Source organism: Aquarana catesbeiana, linkage group LG03 (assembly GCF_042186555.1).
Source record: "Aquarana catesbeiana isolate 2022-GZ linkage group LG03, ASM4218655v1, whole genome shotgun sequence".
In the NCBI taxonomy this organism is placed as follows: domain Eukaryota; kingdom Metazoa; phylum Chordata; class Amphibia; order Anura; family Ranidae; genus Aquarana; species Aquarana catesbeiana.
The window spans coordinates 163,410,718-163,423,962 of NC_133326.1; positions in this window are offsets into that span (position 1 = coordinate 163,410,718).

Consider the following 13,245-nt stretch of genomic DNA (forward strand, 5'->3'; position numbering starts at 1 on the left):
AATGTTTGGAAAATCACAAGGTTGGGATATGTTTGGAAATTACCGAATATGCTAATATGTATTATCATTTTGATTGGCCCCCAAATTGTGGGCAGAGTCTTGTAAAGACAGCATAAAAAAGCGAATCTAAAAATAAAGAATTGTAATCATTTCAGCATACCTAGTGTGTGTATGTGTTATTGATTAACCGCCGGCGAGGACCTCCACTGAGCCATCTCCAAGAGCCTAGGCCATAAGGAGAAGACGAGGCACCTAACATTTTTCTGACATCTTTATCTGCAATAAACTGGAGCTTGTGGTACAGTGTGAGCAAATTGCAAGGGCTTCCCACAAAGTCTGCTTGACTCAAAGCCAAAAATCAGTCAGCAAGTTTGTGCAATGAAGAAATTTTAGCTTTTAAGTGAAGGGTTAAGTGTGATGTCTATGTCCTTTCTTCCTCAGTGGAAATTCAGGGAAGTCAAGGTCTGGTCCAAAAACATCTTTGCATACGCGGTTACAATTAATTCATGGGAGGTGTAGGTTATAATGATCAAACAATGAAGCCCTACCTGGCCACCAGAAGATCCAGTCACTGGTATAAAAAGTTTCTATCTACCTCTTCCAATTAACCATGTTGTCTACAGGTGTCAGGATGCAACCTCTGCTGTGTCTGGCAATATATCTTCTTGCTGAACCACCTGAAATGCTGGACAGTGACTTGCCTGATTCCGACAAGCTAGCTTTGCGTCTTGTTTCGCTTGAGCTTTGAACCCTTTGCTCCTCTAATGATCTTCCTATTTAAAAGACATGTTACATGTTCCACCCATACTTAGAGTGGAACATGTAACATGTTCCTGCTCCTGTCTACCCCCCCACCCCCATCCCCACTCCCTGTGACAGCAGGCAGGGAATCTTTACCCTGCAGCCGCTGTTATTATTTTTAAAACAGCATGTCATTAATTCTCAAGGAACTGTGAGGATGCTTGTGAGTGCTCTCATATTCCATGAATTCTTCCTGTCATTTGAAGGTATGGTAGTTGCAGAACTTTCAGGGTCCCAGCAGTCGCTTTTTCGACTGGGCCCTGGCATTCTGCCACTGTGGGGGGCCCCCAAGACCCGGCATCTCCCCCTGCACCTCTGGCTGTCAATTTAGAATGCAGTGGAGGGAGGTGGGAGGTGGCGATCGGCAGCTCTATAGTAGCCGCGGGCTCTCCCTGGGGCTAGTAGTTCTCTTCCCAACTGTATACAGTGGATGGGGGAGGGGCCTCTGACCCAGGCATGTATTGGCTTCACTCTTTAGTGAGTCGCTCTGCTTCTACACTCTTGCTGATACATGCCTGGGTCAGAGGCCCCTCTCCTCTCCACTGTATATAGTTGGGAAGAGAACTACTAGCCCCAGGGGAATCCCACGCCCTGCTGGCACCACAGAGCTGCTGATTGCCGCCTCCCACCTCCCCCCAGGTGGGGGGTGCAGAGATGTGCTGGGGGTTGGAGGTGCACAGCAGTGGAACCTCTGGAAGGGGGGGCAGTGGTGTGGGGACCCTGATGTAGTGGGGGCCCTCTGGGGACCCTGATGTAAGGGGGTGTTTGGGGACCCTGATGTAAGGAAGGAGCTGGCTTGCCCCCCCAAAGTGCCTGTGAAGTTTGTCAAAAATGTGTAGATTATTTAATGGGTAGGGGGCCATTGCTATGCCAGCAAATTTGTAAATATTTTCAATATTAAAAAAAATAAATTATCTGATAAAATCTTGATTTTGATTTACTGCTTGTGTTTCTTTTAGCTGTCTCCTAGGTTCTCCCAGTGCACTTGTAGTCCCAAGTGGTTTTTCCATTATTAAATAACACCCATTGTCACTGTAAACACCAACCTAATAAAAAAACTGGTATTGAGCATTGAAAGAAGAAGCCATACATTGTTGAGTATAAAACCTTTTGCTCTGTGCACATTCACATGTGCATTGTAAAAAAATTTTTTTTATAAAAAAAATCTTGTTTTTATAAAGTTTTACCTTGAAAATATTTTTTTTTAGTACATAAACAGGCATATTTCAAAACATGACATACACAACTCAGGAACTTACAGAGTTCAACATTGAAAAACTGAAGGCAACATCAGACATTATAGTGTCAAAAATGTGTTGATATTGCCTTCATCAGATGGGGTGATGTCACCCCTGTAAAAGCCAAATTTTGAAGATGCACACAAATTGAGAGTCAAACTGGGGATTTCCCTCCTGATCCCATGCCTAATGTCAACATGTGCTATCTCCTATCATGGGGGTTCAATGGACGTGTTTTGGGGGTGCAACCACTTCCTTTTACCTACTTGAGTTGCGAGGAAGGGGTTGCACCCACAAAATGCATACATTGATATGCCCTGATGGCAGATAGCACATGTTGACACACTGTGTGCATCTTCAAAATTTGGCTTTTAAAAGTTAAAATTGGTCACCAAAAATATAAAATGGTGTCATTTTGTGGTTATTTAGATTCTTCCTAGTACATCAATCATGTTCTTCAGTTTTTTTTCAACCTCATTTGTTTTTTGCTTGATGATGTCTAAATTCCAACTACAAAACATTATGTCCTGGATTAGCCTTTGTGCACTGTCACTGGTGAAATGAGGAGATTGTTCTTCCACATGCACATCACCTAAAATAAAAAATACACACCATGTATTATAAATATGCAGGCATACATCTATTACCTGAATCTGTGGTCTCAGACACTCACCTGTTGTGGTGACAATTTCAACCACCTCTCCTTCCTCCACATCCTCTGGTTGTGGTGTCTTCTGTTCCCCTTCTTCAGGAGGTGGGGGTTTCCTGGTGTTCTCAGACGTCCGGAGTCTTTTCTCCCCTATGAGAATGAAACAAAAGGTATACTTAGCACACCGATATTTGAGGCTAGAAATAGGAAAATGAAACATTGCTTGGAAGTAGGGTACAATTGTCTGTTTTGGCAGAGTTCCAAGCTGAAGACATGATTTTTTCCCTTACCAAAGCTGGAATACTTACCTTTTTTGGACAAGTTTCACACATGGAGACACCACAAGTATCCACTGGTGTACCTGTGTGGGACACCCTAAAAAGTTTGTTCTTGTGTCCCACACTAGTGCTCCTGAGTCCAGATGTGTAAACAGCTGCTGAGTGTCCTCTCCTTACATGACACTGAATCAAGTTTGCAATTCTTTCTAGTTTCAAACACAACTAGACAACAATGTCCTTAACTTCTTTTAATACAAATTAGCATGACCAAATATTGTTAACCCTGTATCTGCCAAAAACATCGTATTTAGTTGGCAAATGAGCAATGTTTACTGTGACCGATTACTGTGCCCTCGAACATGAAAGTAGCCATTTTAAAATGTACAACAGTAAAGAAAAGCACATGGAGCAGCATGCAAGTAATAATAATAATAGGAACACACAACAACTACTTACTTTTTTAGAAGCACTTTCTTGATCCTTCTGTATTGATCCTGCTCCCTCAATTTCAGGTCTGACCAGCGTTTCCTCAATTGCTCCTTGGATCGTCGTACCCCAAAATTCCTGTGCAGACTCTTCACAACTTTAGACATGATCTTGGCCTTTCTCACATTTGGGTTTAGGTAAGGTCCATATTTCCCATCATAGTCGGCCCTCAAGATGTCCACCATTTCCACCATCTCTACAAAGGCCATATTTGATGCCTTAAATCTCCTGCGGGATCATGACATTTCTGACTCCGGACTTTCCACCTCGTTACTGCTATTACGCATCTGCTGTGTGGAGTTTCACGCATGCACAGTGTATATAAAGTTAACACACGTGTGTCGTACGTACGATCTGTGAGTGGAGGAAGTGCCGATCGTGAGAACAAAGGTAACATTTTAACTTGAGACATCAGTGGCCTATACTGATTCGAGATTGAGGCCTACATTGGGATAAGATTAGGAGAGTTTAGCATGATATTAGTGTTTTTGTCTAGCGTTTTGTCTTGCAGCAAATATGAAACAATTCAAAGACCCGGAATTCATGGGCCAGTTCATAGACAGATACAGGGATATGAGAAATTTGTGGGAGGTTAAAAACCCCTTATATCGAAATAAACCAGCTAGGAAGGCATCGCTGGAGAAACTGCTGCAATTTGTGAAGACGCAGGTCCCCGACGCAGACATCGAGTTTGTGGAGAAGAAAATTGGTAGCTTGAGAAGCACATATAGGAAGGAGCTTAATAAGGTCCAGGTTTCCATGAAATCAGGAGCAGCAGCAAAGGATGTGTATGTACCCAGTCTATGGTACTACAACAGGATGCGGTTTCTGGAAGACCAGATTGAAGCAAGGGAATCACTTTCTACACTTCCATCCACCCTTCCCTCAAACCCAGCTGAGGCTTCCAAGGACCAACCTGGGCCTTCCATCCTAGAAGAAGTTGAGGAGCCCAGCTGGAGCCAGGTATAGTATTTTTGAACATATTTTTTGTCCGAAAATTATTGTTGTTAACTAGATGTTATTATTGATAAGAAATGAATGATTGAACAAAAAGTGTTTGACATATCAAAAGACAGTAGGGGCCAAAAATGATTGGGACAAGAATGAAAAATGCTGGGCTCAGAATGATAGTCTTTTCTATTCATTAACATTCAATTTGCAACAGTCATGAGCTGAAAATTGTGTGTGATTGATGAACCAAAAATCTAAAACTATGTCCCTTTTTCATACACAGGAAGACCTCAGCCAGGACGAGGCTCCGGAATGTGGCAGACAGGAGGAGGCGGGGGTAAGTGTCAGCCAGGAGGTGGCCAGGCCCTGTAGCCTCACCCAATCCCAGGTGCCTCCCCTCCACCTTACAACAAAAAGGGCCAAGAAGTGGAGTAACGTGGAGGAGGCAGCACTGGTCCTCATTAAGGACGCTAATGCAGCCCTGAAAACACCCCCGATGCTGAAGAGGCCTATGGCTGCTATGTAGATGCAACATTGCAGCAAATGGAGGAGGGCCAATGCCTCATGTGTGAGAATATTATTTTTCAGGCCCTTCAGAAGGGGTTGAGGGGCCAAATTAGTGATAACATGCACTTATGTGCACTCGCCCATCCTCCTCCTCCTCCTCCTCCTCCTGACACAAGTCCACCTCCAGAGCCACAGCCTCCAAGGAAGGCTGCAGGGAAGGCTGCAGGGAAGGCTTCAGGGAAGGCTACAGGGAAGCGTGGAGGGAAGGCTGCAAGGAAGACATGAAAGCGATGGTCTGGGTTCAGTCTGGTCTGACAGAAGACGCAGGCTGTTGTAGTACCACAGCCTGTTGACATATATGTCATCTGCTGCTGTTCCTGATCTCTGGGAGTCGTGGACCAGATTGTGCTCCCTATTATATGGACTTCTCAGGCTACCAATTTTTATTTACAAAGAGTTGATGTGTGCCCTGGGGTGCAAATTCAAGCAGTTTCTCCAGCATTGCCTTCCTCTTTATTTTGTTAGGAGCCAGAATAAATGGAGATTTTTTTATATGAAAATACTTCCCTATGTGTTTTTATTCAAAAAGGACAGTTTGTTTGTGAGTAGGCAGGTACATTTCAAAAATGCAATGTCTAATTAACAAGGGACAACAACCAACCTCCTTGAGCTTTAAAAATACAAGATAATAATGTTGTTGCGGAAACTTGACACACACAAAAAAAATAGAATAGAAAATAAAAAAAATATAAATATAATCAAAAAAACAGGAGATTTTGATTAAAAAAAAAAAGATAACTATAAAAAATAATTCTAAACATTATTATGGAGATCTGACTTTAAAAACAAAAAAGATTATTCAGGAGATCATGAAAAATAATAAAGAAATAAGTTTGTCAGAACTCTGTGTGAATATCAGCAGCAAAACAAATTCATTCTTCTAGCATTATAAAGAACAAAAGAATGCGCTGCATTAAAAGATCCACAAATTTACAGTGTGACGAATGTGCTATCTCCATTACGAACGCTAGTTTTACCAAACCGAGCGCTTCCGTCACGTACTTGATTCTGAGAATGCGTGATTTTTTGCGTGTCCAAATTGCATACAGACGTACTCATTTTCGAAAAGGAACTTCTTCCGACTGAAAAATAGAGAGCCTGCTCTCAATCTTTTGCTGGCTGGAATTCCGCCAGCAAATGTCCGATGGAGCATACACACGGTCGCATTTTCTGACCAAAAGCTCTCATTGGACTTTTGCTGGCGGAATTTCCGCTCTTGTGTACGAGGCATAAGTTGCCAGAAAGGACCTAAACCTGAAAACCTTAATTTTAATGTAGTCAGCAGGCTGCATGAGCAGAGCATTGTAGCCATTACATGTGTATGAGCCAGCTGACTGCCATAGTGGAAGGTTAACATATTCTCTAAAATGCCTTTAGATACAAAGGTGAATGAAGGCTTGTTTTAATTGTGTCTGCTATTTGTTCAGAATATGCAAATAATTAAGTGTGCATGATATGGGTACAGGTTCAATTTAAATTATGTTGTAGTATGTACAATTGTATGAGAAATGTATTTAAACAGATTGTCAGGTGCGTGGAAACGGCCTCTACCAGTCACTTGCCTTTTCATTATATCCCTATTCGGATCTTGATCATGACAACTTTTCCAAGTGTGCCTCCAGTTTGCATAACCATTTGTCTTTTTCAAGTTTATTGAATTCCCTACATGCCAATTGCCACAGCCTGAATCTTTTCACCCCTAGAGGCTGAACGTATCCGCTGTCTCGCAGCTTTGAGCCCTGTTTGGAAACTTCCTTTAAGTTTCACAATATCTTACGTTTCACAATATATACCAGCACAAATAATGGGGGCCCTTTCCCTGACCTTTTGGAATCTACCCCATGGAAAGCTCTTTGTCTTCCATCACCTTAGGCTCAAAGTGCTTTCAGAAGCACATGACGCTAAGACCAGAGGCAGCTCTAGGCTTTGTGAGGCCTTAGGCAAAACTTAGACATGAGGCCCCACTCATGCCCATAATGGGAAAAATAATTCAACAGATAAAAAATAACGTTGTGCCCCCCCCACAGCACTGCCAACTTCCCTCCTCTGCCCTCATGCTGACTGCTGTCTGTGTGTGTGTGGGGGGGGGGTGGCTCTTTAGGATGGAGGCTGGGAAAAGCCCCCTACCTTTTCTAAATGAACACAGTGAGTGATTGGAACTGATTTTTGTTTACTATGCTTTAGTTTATGAATGAACAGGAGCCTCTGTCTCCTGTTCATTCATATGCAGTGCAGCTGAGGCTACAGAGAAAGGAACTGGGGAATGTGTTTCCTCATTTCCTTTCTCTGTCTCAAAAGTGAGACTTCAGGGGTCTGTTTAGACCCCTGATATCTCACCAAAGAAACCAAAAAACTCTCACCAAAAAACGTAAAAAATAAATAAAAAGATTGTAAAAAATAAAATAAAAATAACACTGTAAAAAAAATAAAAATAAAAAAAAAAGACTAAAATTTCTAATCAAACTAAAAAGCCATGCCCAATAGGTAGCATAATTTAGCCACACATACAAATGTTTCTGTATGGCACGGGTCACCCTCTCCCTAGTAGGGGCCCCTACTGTACAATAGCGGTAAACTTGAGTAGAAGAGGAAAGTGGAGGGTATGTGGGTGGGTAGTATGTACATGAGAGGGGCGTGGAGTGTATGTTGGGGGGTAGTATTTTGCATGAGAGGGGTGCAGAGTGTATATAGGTGGGTAGTATGTATATGAGAGGAGTGTATGGTGGAGGGTAGTATGTACATGAGAGGGGTGCAGAGTGTATGGCGGTGGGTAGTATGTACATGAGAGGGGTGCGGAGTGCATGGCGGTGGGAAGTATGTACATGAGAGGGGTGCGGAGTGTATGGCGGTGGGTAGTATGTACATGAGAGGGGTGCGGAGTGTATGGTGGGGGGTAGTATCAAATACACACTGTGCTGCATTAGTGGCACTGGTATCAGAGTTTGTGAACCCTTTCATGCTGCACCACATAGGGGTTAATTAACTCTGATACCGGTACCACTAATGCAGCACAAAGGGGTTAATTAACGGCCACTAGTCACTAATGTAGTAATGCAATAACCCCCTCCATGCTGCATATTACAAATACCAATGTAAATTACCCCCCTCCCCCCCTAAAGAGTTAAACACTTCAGGCAGTTGACACAGCTAAGCCACTGTGACAACAGTGCCTTAGGAAAAGTTTTAAGCCTCTGCAAACTTACTTGCACGGCGCTTCACTGGCTCCTCGCAGGTCTGTGCAGCACACTCCTCTGCTCTTTCATCCTGTGAATGACATCACGCCGGGCGGAACTAGGAAGCTCCTGTCGGGTGGAGATCACTCCGCCTGACAGGGAAGTGAATGCGTTGGTCGGTTGGACACAACATACTCGCACCGCACCGCTGCAGACAGTGTACCGGGTGTCACGGCTGTCTGCAGCGGTGCGAACTCCGGAGCAAGTGGCATTTTCACAAGGCCTCCCTGTCCCCCAGTTCAGTCCCCCCTACGTCCAGCAGTGGCCGGCCCGGCAGCTCCGCCTCCACCTCCTCTACCATGTGTCTGCAGCAGGCAGCATGCTCACCCTGCCAGCTTGGGGACACTGACCGGGGATATTCCCTCTCATTCTCGTACACACAACAGGCAAATTAGGTATATTTTTTGCCTAATTAGTGAGCCGCCTCTGGCTAAGACGGCCAGGCACCCAGTGATTACTAAAACTTTTTCTCATGGGATTTGGTGGCCCTCTTTCCATAGGGACTCTTGTTCCTATGTAGAATATTTCAAAGCCTGTGCTTGCTGTAAGTCCTCAAAAGTCAAGCCCTCTGGATTACCCCTACCTTTGCCTGTCCCTAAGCACCCTTGGATGAATGTCCATGCTAACTTGTCCACAAGTTCTACTGCCTCTACACCTGCCGATGCAGTCCAGTCTGCCTTTACACCTGCTGATGTGGTCCAGTCTGCTTCTACACCTGCTGATGCAGTCCAGTCTGCCTCTATACCTGCTGATGTGGTCCAGTCTGCCTCTATACCTGCTGATGCGGTCCAGTCTGCCTCTACATCTGCTGATGCAGTCCAGTCTGTCTCTACACCTGCCAATGCAGTTCAGTCTGCCTCTGCGCCAGTTTTTCTGGTCCAGTCCATGCCAAATGAGTATCCTGCTTTTTCATATTTGGGATTTTCAGTAACCTGGCCTTAACCTACTGCAACTACATATGTTCAAACTTGTCTAATAAGTTCCATCAATCCTTTGGATAGATTACCTCATTCGGCTAGATGGAGACCTCAACCTTTTCTCCAAGCCACTCTACACCCAGCCTGCGTTTAAGATATCCACAAAAATTATGGGGAGAGTCCAAAGTTATTCATCAACGAGAAATTACCGGTATATAACAAATACAATAAGTTTATTGCAATTCCACATAAACACTGGTATATAAAAATATTACCTCCACCACATAATTCAAAAATAAACTATTCTGAACCTTGCTTGCCATGTACCTGGACTGTCATTGAACCCCTCTGCCTGTCTGCTAACCCCAAGTATCTGTTTGCTGTGCTCAATTTGCATCTGCCTCGGCGTGGGGGCCAGGCACTATAGCATTGTGTATAAGACCTGGGGGCAACCGAATACAGGTAGTTCTACTTGCCTTATGGGAAAGGGGGCTGCTATAGGAGAAGAACACAGAAGCCTGCTATAGTGTCTGTCCACCTGCGTTCAGGGTAAGCTTGACACAGACCTTATGGTGATTAGAAAAGGTGTTGCAGCCAGCTTACTACTTTTTTTTCTAATTATCTCATTACCATTTTATAGCTAATTGATGTCATGATGCATGCATTTGTGCAGCATCGTTAGGCTGCTCCAGGTGCTTTCATTTTTACTCTCTGGTGTCCTTTGAGTTAGAATGTTTGCTTAGTAAAAGGCATTATCAAGCATCAAGAGATTGATGTTAAAAAAAAGCATGCATGGTTATGTCTACATTTGCACCTTAAGTGGCTTGCTTTGCTGACTATCCATTCTTTCTCAGAATTAGTATCTTCTTAAAAAATCTTTTTAAAGGTAGTAAACTGTTGAGAGTCCTGAAATAAATATTCCACTCACATGTAATTTTCTACCTCTGTGCCACACTATATGTGTCAAGTAGAGTTGGGCGAACGGTTCAGCTCGAGCATCAGCACGGGCCGAACATTGGCTGTTTGCCCCCTTCGGGGAACACCCAACTTTGCAGGGTGTTTGGCGGGTGTTAACCACGCTGAATGCCCTGCAGTGCACCGTATGCTGCACAGTGTATTTTGCGCCCTGATTGGGCAAACCTTTGCCCAATCAGGGTGCAGTATAAGCTGGTTGTAAAGGAGTGGGGCTGGGAAGCCAGCCGCGGCGTCCTTAACAACTGATGAGTTATCAATTGTCAATGGGCTTCCCCGCTGACAGCTGAGTAAAAAAAAGCCTCCCCCCGCCTGAACCATACCAGGCCACATGCCCTCAACATGGGGGTTTCCTATATAGGTAAGGGGTAGGGCCACCTGGCTACCTTACCTGGTGTCATGGACCAGTGCGTACTAGGTCAGTGATATCAGAAGGGGCAGTGCCACCAGGTTATGTAGCCAGGTGGCCCCACCCTTAATAACTATCAAATGGCTTAGCCTGCAGTAGGTGGCCAGCCTTCATGGTGGCGAAAGTGTTTTTTTTTTTAGGGTGGAGCAGGTGGCGTGATTGACAGTGGATTCTTTTTTAACAAAGAAATTGTCAAAAACTGTCCTTGTGTTTTTTTTACTTTTTGACACTTTTTTGGTGAATGGTTAGGGGTACTATGTACCCCATCCTCATTCACATCGGGGGGCAGGATCTAGGGGCTTCCATATTATGATAACTCCCCTGCCTGCAGACCCCCACAACCACAGCCCATGGTTGTGGGGGTGAGGCCCTTGTCCCCATCACTTTGGAGACAAGGTGCTTTGGGGTGGGGGGGCAGAGTCCCCTCTGCCCCAAACCACTCACCCCCTATGTTGAGGGCATGTGATCTGGTATGATTCAGGAGAGGGGCGTTCGCTCATCCCCCCCTTTCCTGACCTGCCAGACTGCTTGTTCAGATAATGGTCTGGTATGGATCTTGGGAGGACCCCCGCGCCATTTATAAAAAAAATACATACCAGACCCGAAGGGCCTGGTATGGATTGGGGGGCGCGGTGTTTTTTTCTTTATTTATTTTTCAATAGCCGGGTGCTGGCAATTGCAACCAAGAGTCATTTTAAATGTGATTTGACTCATTTTTTTCTTTAGAAATTACAATTTTACTGCAACATGTTCAATATATACTACAGATGCACAACTTTACAGGCAGACTAAGGGGACCCCCAGGCACTACTGTATATTTAAATTTTTTTTTTGTTTTTATTGTTGCCCATTAAGCATCATTAAAATCACTGGTTCTGAAAAATTATTGTTTCTTTTTTAATATTTTTTGCATTGATACATGACCCCCATACCCCTTTTATGACCAATTACTTTCATATAAGCCTTCAAAATTGGCACTTTTGATTTTTCCTGTTCGGCTCCCATAGACTTCAATGAGGTTCGCTGAACCCATGTTCGGCCCATCTCTAGTGTCAGGTACCAATAATAGATAAATCAATGTGAGAGCTGTGCCTCAATATCTCTACGCATAGAATCCACAAAATTTTTTTTTTTTTGAAAAATTTTTATTGGGTTTTTCACAGTACAAACATGTATAGAGCAGTAGCTCTGAGGCAGGTTTATATATATATATATATATATATATATATATATATATATATATATATATATATATGTACATATTCAATTCAACAAAGAAGTGAACTTCTAAGTAGGGGGGGAGTGGAACAGATGAGTCATTTACCCATATAACAGTGGTTAAACTAAGTGGTTCATACAGAAGTAAGAACTTATAACATATTACCCTCAGCATAGGTTGGATTCCATTAATCAGTGATTTCAAATATTGGCCTAGTTATAACAAAATTAGCTATGGGAGTTACCAGTGTTAAAGATACAAGAGTCATGGAGGTCAATGGGCTGCAGGAGTCAGTAGATGTCCTATGGCGGTAGAAAGGTAGAGGGATCGGACAGATTGGATACTTTAAGGTTGCCCAGTGAATTGGTGAGATCTCTTTTCAAGTACCAGTCCGTATAGCAGGATGGTTGCATGACTTCTTGTAGGACTTTCTGAGATAATGTGGCTTCTACATATTTACACCATCTCGTGAAGAAGCGCGAGGTAGAACAGAAGTTCAGTGTAATGGTGTCCAGCCTCTCCAAGTAGAAGAGCAATAGCATAGCTATTTTCACTTCTGATAGAGTGGGTTGAGTCGTTGAAATCCAGTGTGACATTATAGTCCTGCGGGCAACTAGGAGAAATAGGTGTGCCCACTGCGGAATATTTAGGGGTCCCCTTGCTGGTGTAGAGGATGCTGGGGAAGTGAACCCAAATAGACATAATAAACAATCTTTCGGGATCTGCATTTTATTGATTTTGCAGATGTGGGCCATTATAGAGTCCCAGTATTTGGTGATGGCTGTGCATTCCCAGAGATGGTGGAGCAAAGTGGGGCGAGGTAGAGAGCACCAAGGGCACTGCACTTGAGTTGGGTCCTCTTTGTTAATGTAGAAAGGGTAGTAGGCTCTGTGTATAATCTTGAGTTGTGTTTTAAGCCACGTTTCTGATATCGTAAGTTTGCAAACATATCTGTAACCCTCTATTATTTTTTCCAGTAGTTCATCGTCTCCGAATAGTGTAGACCATTTTTGGAATGGTTTGAGGTGGTATTTTTCTGATTGGTGTTGAATGAGGTAGGAGTACAGATTGGAGATGGAATAATCATCTCTCTGGAGTACTGTGTCAATGAAGGACTTTTGAAAGGGATCAGATTTGGGTACACAGCAGGACCTTAGATAGTCAGTTAATTGATGGTAGAAGAAAATATGTGTCGGTGGCAAGGAAAATTCCCTTGACAGTAATTGGAAAGGTTTGAACTCGCCAGATTTGTCCTGGTATATGGAGATTACTTTCATGAGGCCTTTGGTTCACCATTGATCAAATGCTTTGTGGAGAGTGGATGAGAGAAACATAGGGTTGCCTTGAATTGGTAGGCGACTTGAGATATTCGATGGTAACCCCAGTAGTTTCCGTATCTCCCTCCAAGCGATGACCGTATCTCTGATGAGTACATTAGATTTTAGGTGGGGTGGTAGAGCATTGGGATTAGAGTGAAGGATGGCTGAAAGGGTGTGTGGGGAGCACCTTCGGGCAGAATATTGCA